Source organism: Schistocerca gregaria, chromosome X (assembly GCF_023897955.1).
Source record: "Schistocerca gregaria isolate iqSchGreg1 chromosome X, iqSchGreg1.2, whole genome shotgun sequence".
In the NCBI taxonomy this organism is placed as follows: Eukaryota; Metazoa; Arthropoda; class Insecta; order Orthoptera; family Acrididae; genus Schistocerca; species Schistocerca gregaria.
Window position 1 is genome coordinate 426662783 of NC_064931.1, and position 24195 is coordinate 426686977.

Below are 24195 nucleotides of genomic sequence, written 5' to 3' on the forward strand. Positions count from 1 at the left end.
AGAAATCCTACACAGATAGCCCTTCGCAGTTTTTTTTGTCTTCTGTTAGCCCGAGGAACCCAGTGGATACACACCTTGGAGTATCCTATCTGGTGGCCGACTCTGTCAGTACTATCAACAGAGATGTGCAGTTGTGCACCGAAGTGTTTGACTGTGATCCGTCAATCACCTCGAATGAGAGTGTCCATACATTCCAACATTGCAGGAGTCACAGCTGTGTGTCTGGTCAGCCAGCACGCGGGAGGTCACACAGGTATGTGCGACCTTGTTGTGATGATGAGAGATGCCTCGCCCAAAGGCTCACCGTGCTTCAGCTCACTGCCAGGTCACCATACACATTCTGCAAGCACCTATGAATGTGTGTGATGCTCTGGTTTTCTGACAAAAGAAACTCAATGACAGCTCCTTGCTTGGAATATACCTATGTTACAGATGCCATTTTGAAGGCTATGTATAGTGCTGCCAGCTATTGGAACTTCATGAAACTGTAAGGGCTGAAGCAGCAATATTCCACAAAGCCGGCAATAAAATCTGAATTTTTCAAACAAAACTGGCAGAAAAAAACAGTGTTGCATTACTTACTGAACACCCCTCATAGCATGGGGGACCATTTGTTATCAGTGTGGTTTAGTGTTTTCCGAGTAGAATACAGAAGTGCTATTATCCTCTGCCTCTTCTTTTTACTAAGTATGCTGTCTATTATGGCAGGACTATAACCATTGCTGTATGCTATTTCTTTAATTATTTTCCATTTATTTTCAAAATCTGGTTTGGTTTGTGGTAACACACAAACATGCAGCTTTGCATTCCATGGTGGACCACCTACTATCTATATCAGAAACCAAACTGTATTTTGAAAATGAATTGGAAATAATAAATAAATATCATACAACAATGGTTATAGTCCTTACCTAATTGACAGTATACTCAGCAGAAATAAAAGACGAGGATAACAGACCTTCTGTATCCTCCTCAAAATGCACTAAACCACACTTTTAACATACAAGCCCTGATGCTATAGGTAGGCGGGACTTCACAGGTACCTCAGGCCAGATCTGGGCCCTCTAAATGGGTGCAACAAAAAATGCGACATCATTTTAATTCCGTGTTTGAACTTTAGTAATTTCACATAAATAGTGTGAAAAAAATTACCTGTAAAATAACAAATAGTGACTCATTGCAGTACATTCATTGCATGGTACACAAGAAATATCCTATCATTATTTATTTACTCATATAGAGGTATATACAGTTTCATGTTTGCAATATTAAGATGACAAAGTAACTTTGGAATGTACAAGAAAATTTTAGATGCTGCATGAATGACGTGAAAAGTGAGTGAGTGTGTGTGTGTGTGTGTGTGTGTGTGTGTGTGTGTGTGGGCACACGCGCGCACGCACACGCGCGCACGCACACACACACACACACACACACACACACACACACACACACACACACACACACACACACACACAAAAAGGGGCTAGAAGTTATGGAAAAGGAGTAACTGAAATTAACTGTTAATTAAACACAAATATACAATTCAGGAAATGTGGTAGCTCATACAACTGTTATTTTCCATATGACAGTGGCAGTGTTCAAAATGCAGTAACAAAAAAGGGAGGGGGGGAGGGGGGGGAGGGAGGGAGGGGGGGGGAGATGGAGAGAGAGAGAGAGAGAGAGAGAGAGAGAGAGAGAGAGAGAGAGAGAGAGCGGGGGCGGGGGGGGGGGGGGGGGGGGGGGCATTGTATTGATGAAGATCTACATGACAATGTGTCAAAACCTGAAATGTGTTTTGGTATACACAAGCTTAAGCTGTATAAAAAGTGGCTGGCTGCTGTTTCTTCAAGTAACATAATTCCTATTTAATAAGCACCTCACCTTATTGATCACTGACGACTTCTATAAGCCACTCTTGCAGAAACTCCTGTTTCCGGGCAGTGGGTCACAAATACTCATTTTAACAGCAGTTTCTGTGTGGTCTTCATGTCATTTGAAATACATGGTTGTGAATTTAAAGGTGTCCCTGTAATTTCAGCGATGCATAAATCAGCATTGTAAGATTACATTTTGGGGAGATCTTACTATTACACTGTGCATTAGAAAGAAAGAGAAAAGACAAACATTTGTAAGTAGACATTCATTATCATACACAAATATTTAACTACTTTGGCATTACATTTTCAACTTGAATGCTGTAATTTTTCATGTTTCTGTGCTATTATTAAATTCTTTATGATACACTCTTCTCCTCCTCTTCCAATAAATACTACATTCCAATATGTACCTGACATCAGTATTTTTTGCTAAGTGTGTACGAGGTCTTTTCACCTGTGTTTGATGTGTAACTGCTGGAAATTGCCATGTTGTACGTCTGATAGTTGATGTTCAGAGCTGTATTGAGTGGAACATTGTGTTTCACAGTTTGCGAATTTCGATTCGGCAGAGTTATGGGTGCAAAGCGTCTGCATTAAACTTTGTGTGAAACTCAAGAAAACCTTTCCAGACACATATCAACGACGATGAGTGCTTTAGCCACACTTGGTGTTGCAAATGGTTCACATGGTTTAAAAGTGACTGGAAAGGGGTTAAAGATTACCCTCCTTCAGGACGCCCTTTGACGTCTACTGACGACGCTCATGTCAGGAATGACAATGAAATTGTGCATGCCAATGGAAGACTGACTGTAAGAGAGATTGCAGAAGAAAACGAGATGTTCCATAAGAGAATTATAACTGGTGATGAGATTATGATGTTGAGGCCAAGGTTCAATCTTTGCAATGGGTCGGAAAAGGTTCTAAAAAACACCAAAACAAGCTCTTCAGATCATGTCAAAGTCATGTTCATAGTTTTCTTTGACTATGAAGGATTGGTTCATCATGAATTTGTGCCACAAGGACAAACTGTTAATTGGTGGTACTATTGGGTCACCTTGCGATGCATGTGAAAAAATGCGCAAAGAAAACGGCCTGAAATGTGGTGAGACAATTCATGATAACATGCCCGCACCTTCATCCCTGTTGGTGCATGACTACTGCACAAAAAATGAAATCACCACACTGCCTCATCCTCTGTACTCTTCACACCTGGTCCCTGCACACTTTTTTTATTACTTCCAAAGTTGAAAACCCTGTTGAAAGGACAAAGATTTGCAATGACAGACAAGATAAAAGAAAATTCACAGACAACACTTCATATGATCCAGCAAGAGGCATGCAAAGACTGCTTCCAGAAGTCAAAACGGCACTGGGAGCGTTATATCAATTGTGGAGGGGATTATTTCAAAGGAGACCATGCACAATAAGTAAAAGGTAAGCATAGAAGAACTTTGTGGAGAAATTTCCAGGATTTTCTGAACAGGCCTTGTGTATGAGAAGATATCCCCTTTTTCAAGTGTTTAACAATTAAATCCTGCACTGTATTTTAATTCTATAGTATCTGCTAATTCTGGTACACTGAGTCAAGCCTACCACATCATTGTACACAAGAAACTACTCCTCCCCTTGCTTTTGTCAAAAATATATAGTGAACAGCAAAGCTCCCTTCAACGATCAGATATTTTGTGGAAGAAACTGGAGGACAGAACCTACATTCATTGAAGAAAGCAAGAGATAACCTAATATGGCAGAATATTACACTTATCCCCCCCCCCCCCCCCCCCCCCCCCCATGAACCATGGACCTTGCCGTTGGTGGGGAGGCTTGTGTGCCTCAGCGATACAGATGGCCGTACCGTAGGTGCAACCACAACGGAGGGGTATCTGTTGAGAGGCCAGACAAACGTGTGGTTCCTGAAGAGGGGCAGCAGCCTTTTCAGTAGTTGCAGGGGCAACAGTCTGGATGATTGACTGATCTGGCCTTGCAACATTAACCAAAACGGCCTTGCTGTGCTGGTACTGCGAACGGCTGAAAGCAAGGGGAAACTACAGCCGTAATTTTTCCCGAGGACATGCAGCTTTACTGTATGATTAAATGATGATGGCATCCTCTTGGGTAAAATATTCCGGAGGTAAAATAGTCCCCCATTCGGATCTCCGGGCGGGGACTACTCAGGAGGATGTCGTTATCAGGAGAAAAAAACTGGCGTTCTACGGATCGGAGCGTGGAATGTCAGATCCCTTAATCGGGCAGGTAGGTTAGAAAATTTAAAAAGGGAAATGGATAGGTTAAAGTTAGATATAGTGGGAATTAGTGAAGTTCGGTGGCAGGAGGAACAAGACTTCTGGTCAGGTGACTACAGGGTTATAAACACAAAATCAAATAGGGGTAATGCAGGAGTATGTTTAATAATGAATAGGAAAATAGGAATGCGGGTAAGCTACTACAAACAGCATAGTGAACGCATTATTGTGGCCAAGATAAATACGAAGCCCACACCTACTACAGTAGTACAAGTTTATATGCCAACTAGCTCTGCAGATGACGAAGAAATTGAAGAAATGTACGATGAAATAAAAGAAATTATTCAGATAGTGAAGGGAGACGAAAATTTAATAGTAATGGGTGACTGGAATTCGAGTGTAGGAAAAGGGAGAGAAGGAAACATAGTAGGGGAATATGGATTGGGGCTAAGAAATGAAAGAGGAAGCCGCCTAATAGAATTTTGTACAGAGCACAACTTAATCATAGGTAACACTTGGTTTAAGAATCATGAAAGAAGGTTGTATACGTGGAAGAACCCTGGAGATACTAAAAGGTATCAGATAGATTATATAATGGTAAGACAGAGATTTAGGAACCAGGTTTTAAATTGTAAGACATTTCCAGGGGCAGATGTGGACTCTGACCACAATCTATTGGTTATGACCTGTAGATTAAAACTGAAGAAACTGCAAAAATGTGGGAAATTAAGGAGATGGGACCTGGATAAACTGACTAAACCAGAGGTTGTACAGAGTTTCAGGGAGAGCATAAGGGAACAATTGACAGGAATAGGGGAAAGAAATACAGTAGAAGAAGAATGGGTAGCTCTGAGGGATGAAGTAGTGAGGGCAGCAGAGGATAAAGTAGGTAAAAAGACGAGGGCTGCTAGAAATCCTTGGGTAACAGAAGAAATATTGAATTTAATTAATGAAAGGAGAAAATATAAAAATGTAGTAAAAGAAGCAGGCAAAAAGAAATACAAACGTCTCAAAAATGAGATCGACAGGAAGTGCAAAATGGCTAAACAGGGATGGCTAGAGGACAAATGTAAGGATGTAGAAGCTTATCTCACTAGGGGTAAGATAGATACTGCCTACAGGAAAATTAAAGAGACCTTTGGAGAGAAGAGAACCACGTGTATGAATATCAAGAGCTCAGATGGCAACCCAGTTCTAAGCAAAGAAGGGAAGGCAGAAAGGTGGAAGGAGTATATGGAAGGTTTATACAAGGGTGATGTACTTGAGGACCATATTATGGAAATGGAAGAGGATGTAGATGAAGACGAAATGGGAGATACGATACTGCGTGAAGAGTTTGACAGAGCACTGAAAGACCTGAGTCGAAACAAGGCCCCCGGAGTAGACAACATTCCATTAGAACTACTGACGGCCTTGGGAGAGCCAGTCATGACAAAACTCTACCAGCTGGTGAGCAAGATGTATGAGACAGGCGAAATACCCTCAGACTTCAAGAAGAATATAATAATTCCAATCCCAAAGAAAGCAGGTGCTGACAGATGTGAAAATTACCGAACTATCAGTTTAATAAGTCACAGCTGCAAAATACTAACGCGAATTCTTTACAGACGAATGGAAAAACTGGTAGATGCGGACCTCGGGGAGGATCAGTTTGGATTCCGTCAAAATGTTGGAACACGTGAGGCAATACTGACCTTACGACTTATCTTAGAAGAAAGATTAAGGAAAGGCAAACCTACGTTTCTAGCATTTGTAGACTTAGAGGAAGCTTTTGACAATGTTGACTGGAATACTCTTTTTCAAATTCTAAAGGTGGCAAGGGTAAAATACAGGGAGCGAAAGGCTATTTACAATTTGTACAGAAACCAGATGGCAGTCATAAGAGTCGAGGGGCATGAAAGGGAAGCAGTGGTTGGGAAAGGAGTGAGACAGGGTTGTAGCCTCTCCCCGATGTTATTCAATCTGTATATTGAGCAAGCAGTAAAGGAAACAAAAGAAAAATTTGGAGTAGGTATTAAAATTCATGGAGACTAAGTAAAAACTTTGAGGTTCGCCGATGACATTGTAATTCTGTCAGAGACGGCAAAGGACTCGGAAGAGCAGTTGAACGGAATGGACAGTGTCTTGAAAGGAGGATATAAGATGAACATCAACAAAAGCAAAACGAGGATAATGGAATGTAGTCAAATTAAATCGGGTGATGCTGAGGTAATTAGATTAGGAAATGAGACACTTAAAGTAGTAAAGGAGTTTTGCTATTTAGGAAGTAAAATAACTGATGATGGTCGAAGTAGAGAGGATATAAAATGTAGACTGGCAATGGCAAGGAAAGCGTTTCTGAAGAAGAGAAATTTGTTAACATCGAATATAGATTTAAGTGTCAGGAAGTCATTTCTGAAAATATTTGTTTGGAGTGTAGCCATGTATGGAAGTGAAACATGGACGATAACTAGTTTGGACAAGAAGAGAATAGAAGCTTTCGAAATGTGGTGCTACAGAAGAATACTGAAGATAAGATGGATAGATCACGTAACTAATGAGGAGGTATTGAATAGCATTGGGGAGAAGAGAAGTTTGTGGCACAACTTGACTAGAAGAAGGGATCGGTTGGTAGGACATGTTTTGAGGCATCAAGGGATCACAAATTTAGCATTGGAGGGCAGTGTGGAGGGTAAAAATCGTAGAGGGAGACCGAGAGATGAGTACACTAAGCAGATTCAGAAGGATGTAGGTTGTAGTAGGTACTGGGAGATGAAGCAGCTTGCACAGGAAAGAGTAGCATGGAGAGCTGCATCAAACCAGTCTCAGGACTGAAGACAACAACAACAACAACAACAACAACATTACACTTATTGTAGATATTTAGAATAAATCTGTAGGTTTTCCATAGTGCAATGACTGTTGCAAGTTATTAGCATGATAACTGTACCACAACCCTGTTGCACCACTTTAATACCTGCAAAAGCTTCTCCTAATGGTTAGACTGGTGGTGGTGGTGGTGGTGGTGGTGGTAGAAGAATACCATGTGGCTATGAACCCCAAAGTGCTGCAATATATGATGCATTGTGCACATGCATGTACAACTGAAATGTGGACAGACACGTACACTAAAATGCAGTATTTGACTCTTAGGAGACCTGTAATGGAAAAGTCGGCTCCCGTTTGTTGCAGAGTTTCCATCTGATTTGGAGAAAAGTTCTATGTATATATGGGAGGAAACAAAAGTAACATGAGCAATTTAGGGATATTCACAAGACATATATTGAGGATTATGTTCATTATCAATCAGAAGGGGGGGGGGGGGGGGGGGGGAGGGGGCGCCAATGTGGAAAAATACACTTCAGAATTACTGTCACTTTCTGTACAATGACCACTGCCCTTAACATTGTTCTACAACACACCCTAGAGGATAAATTTTTCAGGAATACTGTCCTAATGTTTACATACGGTGAAAGCAAAAAACATGTAAAAACTTACTTGAAATGAAACAGTCATGTGACAGACTTGCAGCTGCAAGTTACTATAAACCAGCACATTGATACTTACAGGAATATTTTGTGTGTCATGTTAAAATCATGTTCATGTATCATGAACATATTTCCTAGGTTTTAAGTGAATTAGGGAAAATGCAGTTGTTTGAGAACTGGTACTACCAGGCAGTTGAAAAATTAATTCAGTATCTCGAAAGTATTTCAGAAGGCTACTGCTGCTATCGAAGCTGACAGTGGTCCAATTCTGCAGTTGCTTGTGCCATTGCTGTACCAGCTGCAGGAACAATATACTGAGAATTCAGCAGACAGTGAGGTAAGCATACCCATATACATAATACTATGCCTTTAGAAACCAATACAAACTTTTAGTTTCATATTTTAAATACCTAGAAGTAGATATGAGATTGTATTCAGAGATGATGGTGCACCTGAACACTGTAAATCATTTGCAGGAAACAACACTGCTGAAAGCACGAACTTGGGATATCTTACACAAAAAATGGAAACAGTCAGTGCATTTTACTGCATTATTTCTAGTACCACAGGAATGCCATCTAAGCCAATTCTCAGTAACTGGGAGTGAAAAAGCTCATGCCGCAGCACATTACCGATATGGGCACCTCACAGTAAATGCGATGTGATGTTAAGTTTGCCAAGTAAATATTTTATCATCCATGCCATCTTAAAAGGTTGATCATATAAAAGTTAAAAAATAAATTCAATTTATTAGCAGCTGCACAATATAACATAATTATCCTCCATGTCATATCATTTGCAGAATCTTGTACAGAAGATGAAGCCTCAGCATCAACCCCTTCAAAACATGCAAAGAGGGTCTTTGTATCATGGTGGGTGAAGGACAACATGGGTGATGACATTTCTATGTATCTGTTGATGGGAAAAATCAGATGAGGGACAGTCACTTATGGAGTGGTTGAAATCAAGAGCAACAACTTATCCCAGCCTGTCTCAAATAGCACGAGACATACTATGCACACTTGCCTCTAGCAAGAGGGTATTTAGTACAGCTGGGCTTATAATTAGGTAAACATAATCAATTATTTACAGAAAATATGAGTAACCTGCTTATGGTGCACTACAATATCAATGAGAGTTTAAAATCATTTTCATAACATCTGATTTTTGTTGTCATAAATCTTCAATTCCTGAATTGTTTGTTTCAGCACACTTTAAGCAAGAATGTTTTCACATACTTCATATGTCTTCTTAGTGTGCTGTTTGTGTTGCTACATTAATTTAGTTTTTAATTTTAACAAAGATACTTGTGTTTAATACATAATTTCGTGGCTGTATAATACAGATTTGATGTCGTGTAGATATTTTTGCAGATACAGCAATCGTTGCTCAACTTTTTCTACCTATGACCCCCATTCACAAAAATCTGATGTGCATGAACCCCCATCTAATAAACTGTAACAAGTAAGTAATTGAATGTCAATCAAATGGTTCAACAGTGCTAATTCATTTAATTAGTTAACATTTTAGTTGCATTAAATCAAAAGGGCTGATGAAGGCTTTTCCACGAAGGGTAGGTCTAGCATGGACAAGTTTTCATTATGGAATTAACCTGCTCAGTCCTTTCTTGGAATTCTGTGAGAAAGATCCGCCTACTTTGCACACCACATAACTTTGAAGTCAGGAACCACCAAAAGACGCTTCCAAATTACTTCTGACAAGAAATTTGTTCCTGTATACACTTTTTATAGAAGTGTAAGAAGAAAAAGCCTTGTTTAGAAATAAGTGGATTAGACAAGTAATAAAGTTGCCATCGCTTTCATCAATAGCATTGGGAACTCTATCTTTAACCTTAACAAAAAAACTTATCAGTACAAAGATTTATAATGTTTCTGTAACTTAAAAGTCACTGCCAATTTCCAGAAGCTGCTCATTTCAATTCATGCTTATTGAGGATTTCAAAATTATTCTTCCTTCCAGTAGATTGGGAATCCAATAGTTAATACTAGACACAGCAGGTAAATAGTATTTCAAAGTTTTCCCAAGCCTCTTTAAATGACTTTTAATTATGTTCTTGATATATTTGTCTAAAGAAAAGTGAATTTCTACTGTGAAATGAGAACGTGTGCCAAAGCACACAGTTTGGCTGGAATTTAAACAATTTTCCGGATTGTAAGGTTTTTTAACTAACAATTCAATGTAGCCTTGCACAATAGATAGGTTTACGTTTGTTCTCTGAAGTAATAAATTTAAGTTGTTGATTTTTCAGAAAAGTCTGCTAAATAAGCCACAGAATGAAGCCAGATTTTGCCTTGGAAAAGTTGTAGCTGAAGATAAAAATATACACTTAATACAATATGAGAACAGAATGAGATTTTCACTGTGCAGTGGAGTGTGCACTGATATGAAACTTCCTGGCAGATTAAAACTGTGTGTCGGACCAAGACTCGAATTCGGGACCTCTGCCTTTCGTGAGCAAGTGTTCTACCAACTGAGCTGTGAGGACGGGGCATGAGTCGTGCTTGAGTAGCTCAGTTGGTAGAGCACTTGCCTGCAAAATGCAAAGGTCCCGAGTTCAAGTCTCGGTCTGTCACACAGTTTTAATCTGCCAGGAAGTTCCATATCAGCTCACACTCCACTGCAGAGTGAAAATCTCATTCTGGAAACATCCCCCAGGCTGCGGCTAAGCCATGTCTCCGCAAAATCCTTTCTTTCAGGAGTGCTAGTTCTGCAAGATTCGCAGGAAAGCTTCTGTAAAGTTTGGAAGGTAGGAGATGAGGTACTGGCAGAAGTAAAGCTGTGAGGATGGGGCGTGAGTCGTGCTTGGGTAGCTCAGTTGGCAGAGCTCTTGCTTGCAAAAGGCAAAGATCCTGAGTTCGAGTCTCAATCTGGCGCACAGTTTTAATCTGCCAGGATGTTTCAATATGAGAACAGTTTTGCTACAATATGACCACCTAATTCCCATGAGTGTCAAATAAAACTTATAAACACTTGTCATTTCATAACACAGTATTGCAAAAATTTGATAACTTGTAGGATGACTTTCAATAAAATTAACTATTTTTTCAGATGTATGTAACAAGATTTGAAACTTCCTGGCAGATTAAAACTGTGTGCCCGACTGAGACTCTAACTCGAGACCTTTGCCTTTCGCGGGCAAGTGCTCTACCATCTGAGCTACCAAAGCACGACTCACGCCCAGTACTCACAGCCATACTTCTGCCAGTAAAGCTGTGAGTACCGGGCGTGAGTCGTGCTTCGGTGGCTCAGATGGTAGAGCACTTGCCTGCGAAAGGCAAAGGTCCCGAGTTCGAGTCTTGGTCGTGCACACAGTTTTAATCTGCCAGGAAGTTTCATATCAGCGCACACTCCGCTGCAGAGTGAATATCTCATTCTGGAAACATCCCCCAGGCTGCGGCTAAGCCATGTATCCGCAGTATCCTTCCTTTCAAGAGTGCTAGTTCTGCAAGGTTTGCAGGAGAGCTTCTGTAAAGTTTGGAAGGCAGGAGACGAGATACTGGTAGAAGTAAGGCTGTGAGTACTGGGCGTGAGTCGTGCTTCGGTAGCTCAGATGGTAGAGCACTTGCCTGCGAAAGGCAAAGGTCCCGAGTTCGAGTCTTGGTCGTGCACACAGTTTTAATCTGCCAGGAAGTTTCATATCAGCGCACACTCCGTTGCAGAGTGAAAATCTCATTCTGGAATATGTTGATTTACCAACTATATGCAACAGAGAAGCTTCAATGAATCATCTTGCAACTGATGTTACAGCCATCAGTTAATTTAGTATAAGACCAGAGGTTAAATACTGTATCGGTAAATATAGAACAAAGTACAAAGATGCTTCCAAATGGACCACAGAGAGTTTGGTTTGTGTCCACCTAGCGGGCACCTGGATTACACAAGCAGCCAAGACAAACAGCCCTCGAGTGGACTCTGGCTGCGCCAGGGCACTGCACATTCCGGCAGACCTGGGTGCTGCCCTACAGCTAACTCAGCAGCTTAGTTAAGGTTCACCTGCTAGTCATGGCTATTGTCTTAGGCAGGCCACATATTCCCACTGCAGGCCTCTGAACAGAATATTATCTCCAAATTCTAGTAGTGATCATGTTTGTAAAGAAAGTTGAAAAATTGTTGCATTTAGCCTCCAGATGAAGCACTACAAAGCTTACTGTTTATGCTTTAACTTTGGTCCAGCAGATATTTTCCATGTATTTAAATATTTCTGTGTGTACTACATTGATGACCTCTTCAGGATTAGGTGTAAAAATTACTATGTTTTGGGGTACAAGCGACAGGGCCACATACAACTGGATATGTAAAACACTGCATGCTTAAGTCAATTCCAGCAATGTTCAGTGTCTAGCCCTGTGCATTGTTAATTGTGGTACCAAAGGTGAATCTCATGAGTTACCAGAAAGGTAAGTCTGTAGGTTATCATTGGTATTCATGGCATCAGACCAGTTGTTCCAGTCCCACCACCAGTTATTATTGTGCACTGGATCAAAAATATTTTGAGATTGGTTATTCAGAGTCTTGTTCCATTGCACCTACTTTCAGCATTAATTTATGCAGTGGAGTTCCATGCAGCATCAATGAATTTCAAAATTCAGTATGGTAATGTACTGCTTCCTCTCTAGGACTGTGTCAAAAGAGTAATAAATTTGTGATGGGACATCATACTTGAACAGAATTAAGTCATTTACTTTACTGCCTTGTTCATTCATAGACGACTGAATAGATCTTTACTGAAACCAATCGAGTGTCTCAGTTGGCATGGTATGTGTATCTGGGCATAGTTTTTCAGTTAATTCCAACACACTTGGTAACACAAAAAAGTCATTATTAAAATTTATTTCACCATTTCCTATTTTCAGCATGTTACTCGCAAAATGAATGAGGGCATGCTGAGAAGTGATGCCTTTGAATTTTGTATGTGGTAACTCTTAAAAGCTTTTTAAATAAAACAAACATTATTAACATTCTACATCTTTATTCTTCATGTCTACATATTTTCAGCCACTGCTGCAAGAGGGGTCCAAATTGTAGTGCGTAACATGGAGGTGTGTAATCTAACAATGTCGGTGCATGAGAAACAGTGTTCTGTAATCAAGTTTCAAATACAGAGAGTTCACCCACACATGGAACAGCCTCTCCTTCAGCATGACAGCGTCAGACCACACACAAACACTGCAACATCTGCAAAAATCCGACACCTTTGGTTCACCATCATCGATCATCCTCCATACAGTCCTGACTTAAACTCATCTGATATTCATCTGTTTCCAAAACTTAAAGGACACCTCTGAGGACTTCACTTTGATAGAGATGAAATAGTACAAGCAGAAGTGAGGTTGTCGCTCTGTCAAAAAAGTCCAACATTCTACAGTGACAGTATCCACAAACTGGTGTCTCATTGGGGCAAATGTGTTTGTCGCCAGGGTGACAATATTGACAAATAAAATATAGCATGAAGAATAAAGATGTAAAGTGTTGATAATGTGTCTTATTCTGCGGTGATGACACTGTCAATTTGATCAAATCCAATTTTATGGGTTAGCCACTGAAGCAGATTATTTCTGGCAATTTAAAAAGTTTTAGGAGTTTTCATGTAATAAGCTCTGAGGCACTGCTTTTCAGCACACCCTCATATTACCTTAGGTGAAAGAGAGAGCTCACATAATATTAGTTTTAAGTTCCAATTTTTTATATTTGTCGCCATAGGTAAGATCTTTTCAAAGATGACTTGACTCCGTCTACTCATCCCTTCTGCAATTACTGGTAATATTTGATGAAAGTCTCCAGGAAACAAACAGTTCAACAGTCATTTTATGGGACATTGAAACAATAAATGTGCACTCCTGCACCAATTTACCAGTATTACTTTGCTTAGAAACATTATAGATTCTGTACATGTAGCCACCATGAAATTTCATGAATGTGGAATTAGCAGGTAGCCTGCATTCCAAAAGTGTGGCAGCAATGCCATACAATGCCACAGTGGGAATAATTTTTCCACCAGATCTGCCTTTTACAAGTATTAGATTAATTAGAAAAGTCTTTCCAGTGCCTTGAAAGGTCTGTGGAAGCTGGGAATGATCACAGTTTATTTCAAATACAAATTTCATATTGATTGATTTACTTATATTTGGATCTTTGGTAAAGGACATCCAAAATGTTTTACAAATTTTACCAAAAGAGATTCAACCTCTTTATTCAGTTCAACTAAAGCTTCATCAAAAACATTTTAATTGTAATCTGTATCACTTGATCACAGTTCTTGTCATTTATAGTGTAGTATGTCTGCTGTCATTACTTTGCAGTGATTTTGTCAAAGAAGCATCGGGATACTGTGATAACAGATAAATGTGAATGATTTTGCTGTACTGCATATCACAGCTTTGCATAGCTTATTTTGTTAGTGAGAATCATCATCTAGTAGACCCATGGCTTTGTACATTCGTTGGAAGCATCGTAAGTCACACAGTGCACAGCGTGTAGACATGCAAATGAAGTAGGACCTTTAACAATGTTGAGTAACATTACTGAGTGAAAGCTTTCACTGTTGTTGGGGTTAAGAATGTACTCTTGTGAACAGCATACGTTTTTCTAATGTTCATGTGACCATCAACCAATGTTATCCGTTTCCGTTGATGGAATTTTTAGTAACTTGATTCCATGTGTAATAACCTGGGATTTGATCAGAGGTCAGAGTTTTTGCAAAGTCATCATCTATGTACAATTTGAAAAATGCACTTAACATAGTGTGACGGGGATCATTCACATCGTTCAGATTGTTTTCTGTGAAGTACACTCTCGTGCATTTTCAAATGAACAGCAAGGCAGGTAATAGATGGCACCTGTTCATGTACATTGAAGGATAAAACCCTATTTAACTACAAATGTAGCAGCCTGATTGGAATTGCTCCACTTCAGTGGATAACTGGACAAAAAGTATACTCCATCATTGTCTTTATTAATATATTTCTGACATATTTTACCAATTTCACAGAATGATAAAGTTCCACATTTATGTGCGTGGCACAAAACTAAAGTTTTCTGCTGCTCTATTATACTATAGCAATAACACTTCATGCAGGAAAGTTTTTTTCTGTGGTGAGGTACTACTAAAACAACCAACTTGAGCAAGATCAATTAAATATCCATCCTCACCTCAACACAACATCAAGGCATATTGGAGGCTGCCTTAGGATAGATTCAACTCTGAAATTTCTTGATTCTAACAGCACGATATACCTTTTGTTCAATTGTTTCCCAACCATCACAACTGCTACTTCATTCACACATTCAGCATTATAACAACCACAGTGTTCACCAGCACGCACCCTGTTTGTGTGAATGACTACAATGTAGTCTGAGACATTAGGACGACCACTTTCATGGCAGTCTTTAAAGACTGTATGTACATATTGTGAGACTGCAAAATGTCTTCTAGTGATCTCACTAACGTGCTACCAAGCAGTTCTCTTCAAATTTTATTACTTCTTGTAGCTACCTGTGTCTCAGGATTGGCAATGAGGTAGATACAAATTATAGTCATCAGCATGATATGAAAGAAGGCTGCCTGCCAGGTGGTAAACCTAACCCCACACTTTAAATGTAGGTCTGAATCCACATTCAATCAGTTGCTAACTTTTGAGTGAGATCATTCGAAATGCATTATTGAAACTATTAACATTCTATTTGAAATCTCTATATTTTGAGTGACTTGTAGTAAGAAGGTTCTGGTGGTGCGATAATTACATCTGGTATAAAACTTTATCACTGGAACGGCACATGCCTTTGCTCCCATCTATCTCAAAGCAGGACAGTACTGACAAACATGAGGCTGATTACTTATAGAAACAGCTGGATCGTTTTTATAATCCAATGTTGAATAGTAATTCACTGTAAAATATTCTTTATTCAACCATGTATTAACGTTTTATATTCTACCCTTAGTTTGTCAAGTGTTTCTGTGGCAGATACAAACTTTAACAGCCTTTGTCTTTCTATCTGAGCATTAGCTGTATCATAGTATAAAGGTAAAGGAACACTACATTCCGTCTACAACCCTTGTTATCTCTGGCTACTATGGCTGTCAGAAAGCCAACCATTTTGCTCATCAGAGGTTTCACTTCTCCTCTGAAAAAAGTTACACCCTGTGACATTTGATAAACACATTTATCTTCATTCACCACTTTCATTACTGTATGTTAACCACATTCTTTTAGCATTAAACATATTGAGTCCTATATCTGGAATTGTCAAAATACGATTTAAAAAAGTAAACAAATAAAAATAAAAATGTTCAAAACTGAGATGCACCTAAACAAAACTTTAAATATAAGTGCATACTATGTTGACAACACGCTCAAAACCCCACTTGTTACTGTCACATGTCAGCACTGTGTGGGCTCCAACCACATTTTGGCAGCAATGTGGGAAGCGAGGCTGCCCAACAGCAGCACCACACTGGTGCAAGCTACAGCATACAGCAGATTTTGTAAATAACCTGCAATGTCTAGTGTGCTTGTTGAGTGGCCTTACAACTATCAGCGTTATGTGGTAACAGTATTGATTTCGCACCACTGGGGACTTAATCATTTGTTCAGTCAATTTGCACAAAAGATTTATAAATTATATACACAAACCTTCCTTGATAATCAATCTATTAATAAAACTGTATCAAAATCAATACAGTAGTTCCTGAGATTAGCCAAAACAGACAGACAGACAGAAATGAGCAGAGGATTTCAATTTATATATGTTAAGATGCAATACACGGACATAAAATAATAGCTACAGTAATGTTTCTTCCAGAATGTGTAATAAATGGAAAATCAAAACACATTTTCATTTGCAAATTAATACATAACTTTTCACAAACATGCAATTTTAAAAATAGTTGCAAAAGAACACTTTGTACAACTATCATGTGAAAAATGAAATATCCAAATTTGAAAACCACGTCGCTATCAAATAATGTGGCAGTGGTACAATTGTTGTTAAACAGAGGTGTTGGTAAATATTTAATTATTGTGCATGCAGGCAATTACATTGTTTTCATTCTGCGTTCATTACTGAGGAATAATCCAAAAAGCAAAACAAAAGGATATTTATTCACATATCAAGAGCAGAAACTTAAAAAAAATATCTCATAACTGGCTATCCCCTTTTCTACCAAGAATTTAACTTGGCAGTACACACAACATTACAACAAGTACATGTCGAATTACAGACAGGCACAATGAAAAGACACTTAAACATTAGCTTTTGGCCAAAGCCCTTGTCAGAAAAGGAAGTGCACACACACATTCATTCACACAAGCAAGCACACCTTAGGAACACGAGGGCACCACCTCAGCAGCTGGGATCGAAATTCTGCTGCAGACAGTGGTCATGTGTGCATGAGGTGTGCTTGCTTGTGTTTCCACTGACCTCTGTATCAAATCAAACACTGATGTGACACACCACCATCCCACCCCTATGTTTTGAAAAAATTCTCAAAGCTGAGACATTTTGTCAGCTTGCTTATGTAGTAAAAACTTGTAGTCTTCAGAACATGGTTGTGTTAAGAGGCCTACACTGATTTCAAAATTCTTGTTAGTCCTAGACTTGTTTTGCAATGGGAAAGAAGACACTTTCTTAACTGATTCCTCACAAAATTTCACTGCAAAGGAGCTATTATGAAATGTAATACTTTTTCACTTCTCATGACTGCTTTGTTCAGTGGTCTAACCTTACCTGCTCTCTTGTTATTGGTGCTTGTTCGTAACAATTATGCCAGAAATTGGCATTCTTGAATAAGCTTAATACAGCTGATGTAGCGTGAGCACCTACAGTTCCCCAATAGCATGTTTTTTCCAACCAGTATGCCACTCATAACCCAGTTTAATTTTTTTTTCTAATATATGTTTGTAACACCTTTGTAATCTACTCAGTTAATCCACAATCGCCACTCTATGAAACGTAAATTCAACAGCACAAGAAATGGCCAGAGCTGAAATATGAACAACTTGCCTTGTTACATAAGAGCCAATCATATTAGAGTGTGTAGAATAGAGGGCATAAAAGTAGGGAAACATTTAATAAATAGTATAATTTTCACCTTCTTGACATTCACCACAAGGGAAGACCCTCTAAAGCACACAACAAAACTGCCCTGCAACATTCATATGATTACAGACCTAGAAAATGTAACTGACGCTACGACACAGTCAACGGTGAAACAACAACAGTCTTGGTTTGTCATAACTCAGTAAGATGCCAATACTACAGTTTTTGAAGCATGGTGCTACATAGAAGTACAGAATTGTCTGCACACTAAACAATATGAAAAAACTAGCCTTTTCTAAGGTTTTCAAATTATGATACTGTTTGACTTGCCCTTACAGAATAACCACACACACGAAGAAAATAAAAAAATAGAGTATTTTGTATCTGCACAGGCATGACAATGCTGCTACTCTACACCATCAGCATGCGTACTTCACGGGCTGACAGTGGCTCAATGATGACCAGGCAACAGAACCCGGTAACTGTGAAAGTCAGTCTACAGAGAGCAAAAGTCCAAACCGATGTGAAGATACACATGGCAATCATATTAGCATACAACTGGTGTGGATGTATAATGACTAAGCACATAACAACAGCACTCAGTACAAAGTGCAAGCGAGGTCCGCATTGTTTGAGCTCAGCATCAGCTTGGTCTGCTCTACTTACCGCTACCCAGAAGTAAACACCTCCATCAGCAGCTCTGTCCATACTACTCAACACGCCCTCCAGGGCAGGTCCCCGAACAAATCCGCTGCTCTACCCATGCCACCTCATCTGCCTCCATCACAATATCCACTGGAATACAACGTCTGCCCCCCTGAAAAGGCCATATATATGGCCGAAAAAACCCGTGTATATGGCCAAGAAAGGCCATAACCTCTGGTGCAGAAGCAGGGAGAGCACTGGAGAACTTGGCAGCTGACTGACCACCAAAGGAGGCAACGTCGACACCTCTGGTTACCTTGGAGAAATTTAAGGACATGGAGACCATGGCAAAGCCAGATCCCCTGGCAGCAGTGGGGACGAGGTCACCTCAATCGATGATGGGGGCAGAAAAATGACAGGAGGGGGAGGGGGGTCGAAAACCATGGTCTTCACCTCGGCAGGCAGGAACCCAAGGCTTACTGGGGCAAATGTAATTCCATGAATGACCTAGAAGCCAAAAACTGATAAAATATTAAGCCCAAAGATATACTGACCACTAATAATGTAAGTTGCTGTTCCACATCCTTGTAATGTGTGAAGGCGGAGAACTGTCCCTGCTAGGGAATGCACAGTTTACTATGAACGTCAGCAAAATACGCTAGGATGACACATGCAGGGTGGTGGAGGTAGCCACAGAGTCCAGGGAAAACACTAGAGTGTGCGAGGACTGATTCACAGACCACCGAGTGTCACAAATAGTTGCCAAATGTCCTGTCAAATGGCATACTTCACAAGTGGCCTACACATGCAGGCAGTCTCAGTGAACATTCAACAACTGACAATCGGTACAGCACCACTGGCCCATTCAAGTCAACAACGCCAAGGACCTGGGAATCATTGTCAGTGAAGATGGGGAGTGCCACGATGCCACTACACTGGCATTGTCAATGACAGTAACACACAATGACTTGATGTGAGGTAAAGCCACCAGGAGTATCCCACAGAGCAGTGGACTCTGTTTACCATGCTCACATAATTGAGCCACATGCCAATTATCAAAATGAACACCCTTAGCCACCACCATAAACTCATACGATGCTGCAATTTGGCCAATGTCAATTAAAGAAGGGACAATCAGGACCATGGGATAAGGAGCTAACCAAACACAAACACATCTCGAATTAGACAGTCTACATAAAAGGTAGCACATTTGGGACACTCAAAATGGCATTTGCACGAGATGCTCTGCATATTGGTGATCCAGGCTGGATACTGCTACTCTGGGCACTTGTGGCATTGTTTAAAATGCAATCATGTTGCCACCACACGGGTTTGATGACAGAAATACTGTGTAAGCAGCTGACAAAGCTCGTCAAAGGGAGTTTCTTAGACACAGTAGAGGGCTTCATATTTTGGACGACAACATCATATAAACCCACACTGCTGGACAACAATAAAAAAGCAGCCTAATCAACTACATGAACGATAGGTCTCACCTGGCAGTGCAGCAAGAACCAGTGCACGTTCCCACCCTTCTGTAGACTCAATGAAACTGGCAAATAGTGGAGAAGAAAACTGTGCAGTGAGTGCATGGCTACCTGCCGATGACTGCATCTTATCCTGTAGCTGCTACTGCTGCTCTTTCTGTAGGTGCAACTGTTCCTACCATCACGGTCCCTCATTAATAACCAGGAAATAGAACCCCATGAGAGGAAATGAACTCACCATACACGTCAATCTATGGGAAGCAGAGCATTTGAACCCACAGAGACCCATGCACAGAAATAAACTCCGCACATGGCTGCTGCGGGCGGCCAACGACTAATCACACAACAATACTCAGCACAAAGTGCAAGACGAGGTCCGTAGCAGTTGAGTTCAGTGTGAGCATGGGTCCACCTGTTTACTGCTGCCTGCAAGTAAACAGATCCACCAGTGGATCTTCCCATACTATGTGATGCATAAGCCCTCCACAGCAGGATTCCTAACCACTTCGTTGCTCTACTCACGCCAGCTTATCTGCTTTCATCGTGATATCTGCTGACAGGGATACTAAAGACAAGAAGGGGAAAGCAAGGTACTTGTAAATAATAGTAATGGAGGCAAAAAGTATCAAAACTGAGGTAAGGAAGCGACCAAGTTTAATACCCTGCTGATGAGAGATCACTATACGAGGACGACTACACATAAAAAAGGTATTTTTTTTAAGAAACCATCCCAGCATTCACATTACATTATAGCCATAAAGCACAACTTCAAATAAATCCAACATTCTGAGAATGACTGATTGGCCATTAAATTCATAAACACCCGCTAAGGTTTCCTGAATCATATTTTCACTCTGCAGCGGAGTGTGTGCTGATATAAAACTTCCTGGCAGATTAAAACTGTGTGCAGGACTGAGATTCGAGCTCGGGACCTCTGCCTTTTGTGGGCGAGTAGAGAACTTCTCCGCGAAAGGCAAAGGTCCCAAGTTCAAGTCTCAGTCCGGCACACAGTTTTAATCTGCAAGGAAGTTTCGCCCACTAAGGTGCTTTAGTACATTACGTCCTTTCCTACACTAGATTTTGTTGGGGGGGGGGGGGGGGTTGAAAAGTGAAGATTACTGGGTAAAATTTATAACTTGCACCACTAACACTGCTAGTCTTTAACTAACAACAACGCACTCATGAATAAGCTACACTTATAACTGTGGAGAACTAAATAGTCAACAAAGTTATGGCAGTTTTCTCAAAATGTAAAATATACTGTTAGAAATTATTCAATCATTTCTGATACTATAAACATATCAATATATTGTTTGCGTATCCTCAATCATTCTTTTAAGGTACTAGACAAATGGCTTTTGAGACTATGCTACACAGAAATCAAACAAAAGTAGAATAAATGGCACTTTATTAAAACCACAATGTCAGCTATTAGCCTAAGTCCACAAGCCACCGTTAAAAGCAACAATGCAGCCGTCTATAAGATGCTAAGAATTTTACAAGGCACGAGGTGGAGGCCAACCAGGCCAGAAGAATGTCCCACTTCCTACACATTCCCTTACTAACATTAAGTTATGTAATTTCTGCAAGATGCTCAGTCTCCGCTGTACTCAGCTTGTCACAGTTTACAGTAAAGGAAAATAGAAATCCCTCAATACTTGTACCTTTGTGAGGACACGAAAAAAGTTCTCGACCTAGAAGTGAAAGTTTGTGTTTTAGGTGAAAAATTCAATTACTTATCAACACATTTTGACCAATATTTGCCAGTGAGTGGATTCCATTCTCACAGGTGTATTCTGGAAGGTCTACAAAATACCGATGTATGACTGCCACATCCTCTCCACTGGATTCAAAATGGTTTCCAACAACATTTCTTTCAAGGTGGAAACCAGCAGAAGTCAATGGGGGCTTCAACTACTGAACAGTGAGGATGTTCCAATGATGCACAGTTCAAATTCCTCAGTTTTGTCAAAGCTCATTTGTGAGCAAGTGCACTGTTCTCATGACCAATGGGCAATTTCCTTTTGCTGTGACAAATATTAACCGTGGCCCACAATATCGCACATCACGCCTCAATTGATGTTCCAATATGTCAAAAGGTTTTAGATTAAAACATTTGCTGATGTACGTGTCCAGCAGCTGACGAGAGATATACCAAGAAAAACTTGTGATGGTTAAATGAAATTACAGAGTGTTTAAAATTAGTTGCTACTTTTGACATTTGGCTCACCGAAGGTGACATGACGCTGTTGCTCAGTTAACACCAATGGCGAGGCGGCATTCCCTACCACACCGCCAGCAGTTCGGTGGGTAAAGCGCCCCTGTTGCCAAACCACAAATAAACAGTACCATGTGGTGTCACTCATTAAAGGCATCTACATTCATTAGCTCACGTTGTGAAATGATATTTTCTGGCATTGAAGTGTTCTACAGTTGTCAGGTATTCGTTTTGGCACTGCGTTAATAATAACAGTGCATCATGTCTCAACACGAAGCTCGCAATATAAGTGGGCATCCAAGAATACGTTCCCTGGTTGTGAAGATAATGTCCAATTGCAAAATGTTCCTCTGAATTTGACGATGGCAATGGACAATGTGCAATATCACTCAGTTGTGATGGACAAAGGTCCAGCAATGCAGCGGAGGAAAGCAGTTATTTTTCTCAGGGTACAAGAAATGTTCGGTTGGATAAAGCTCAACCTAGCTTGTGTAAGGCAAATTTAATGGAACTTTTATTACTGTACAAACTAAAAACTCCACACTATCAAGTCATCAAAATGGCTATTGCTAAAGAGTGTAGTTTAAACAGGCTTCCTCCGCAACACGTTCATTTAAATCAGACTTTTTTTTGCCTAAACACACCAGAGTTTACAGGTTACTACTCATTAACATTCTAATGCAGTTGAAATTGTTGCAGAATCCTAAAACTGTGTATTATTAAACTAGTAACTGAGGCCAAGACTTGCCAACAGTTATGAGAAAACCCATTCTCAGTATAAAAATAAATGTGCAGGTTCTTCACTTATACTGTTGCAAAACCCACAGCAACTCTCGTTTCACAGTCTACTGATGGTCCTTAAAAATTACATTATGTCATTTTAAAAATATGTGGTTGACTTTATATTTCAGTAGGTATAGAAGTTTCACATATTAATCATGTGGCAAAATACCCTTCTCTTTGCGTGCTACCATTTGCCTAAATCTTGTTTTGATATCTCAGAACGTTTATAAGATATAAGGGATTCATGAATATTTCATCCTGGCTTTTTCACTGGTGAGTGCGTTCGTGACAGAGCCCTTTACATACATTCCATTTCTCGACACTGATGACAGGTAGAAATATCCTTAGAGTTTTAAAGAACAATCTAAATTTCATATGCAGCAACGTATGGCCTAACATACACAAAATGCAATTCCATAGCGACCCTTATTTTTCACTGCAAACTTTAAGAATTTCTTGCAGTGGTTTAGCTAATACCGAAATATTATAACAACTATGACCATTAAAGAAATGATAGATAATTCATGATGATGAATGAAGCTATAAGATGTGTGAGACTCAGTTTATTACAGTATAGCTCCTTTAAAATTTGTTAGAGAAGACTGCAATCAGCCAGCTTGTGCAGCTGACAGGTTACGCGCTGAGCAGACCTGGCATTATCGGGCGCCAGCTGAAGTGTTCAGCACATGCTGGCGACTGTGCTTCCCTTCACTCGCTCCATACTGAACTGTCAAAAGCCGCAACTACTTTTAAATGCACTATAAGCCACTAACAGTACTCAATATCTCCCCCCCACCCCACAATAAAAATAAATAAATACATATCTCAAGGCACTGAGATTCATTACTGCTCCTGAGCATATGTACTTTCATATTTTGCTGGACAATTTATTTTCAACAAGTGTTAAGACCAGTAGTATTCTTGTTGAAAAGTTTTACCATGTGCAACTACACTGCAGGGAATAAGGAAAAAATGTAAAATATATTTTTTAATGTGAATGGGAACAAATAAGAGGAGAAGATAACACACACACACACACACACACACAAACACACACACACACACACACACACACACACACACACACACACACACACACACACACACACCAAGCAAACATGCACAGATCAGTGTGTGCTCGTTAATCATACACTGAAGCGCCACAGAAACTGGTATAGGAATGCGTATTAAAATACAGAGATATGTAAACAAACAGAATACAGCACTGTGGTCAGCAATGCCTATATATGACAAGGGACTGGCACAGTTGTTAGATCGGCTACTGCTGCTACAATGGTAGATTATCAAGTTTAAGTGAGTTTGAAAATGGTGTTATAGCTGGCGCACAAGTGATGAGACACATCATCTCCGAGGTAGCTATGAGGAGGGGATTTTCCCATATGACTATTTCACGAGTGT

The 24195-nt window shown here is 40.0% G+C and overlaps 1 protein-coding gene across 4 annotated transcripts in view; it reads right to left on the bottom strand.

The window, feature by feature from the left end:
• Nucleotides 1–24195, bottom strand: part of LOC126299578 (uncharacterized) — a 152077-nt gene that overhangs the window by 97396 nt on the left and 30486 nt on the right. For 2 of the 4 annotated variants that reach the window (XM_049991587.1, XM_049991590.1), the window contains exon 3: nt 1882–2026. The exons of 1 other annotated variant lie outside the window; for it this stretch is intronic. The gene's annotated coding sequence lies outside the window, so the exon portion shown is untranslated. Of the gene's footprint in view, nt 1–1881; nt 2027–22005; nt 22097–24195 lie in introns of all 4 variants that reach the window. One more of the 4 variants, XM_049991588.1, reaches the window with a different exon arrangement.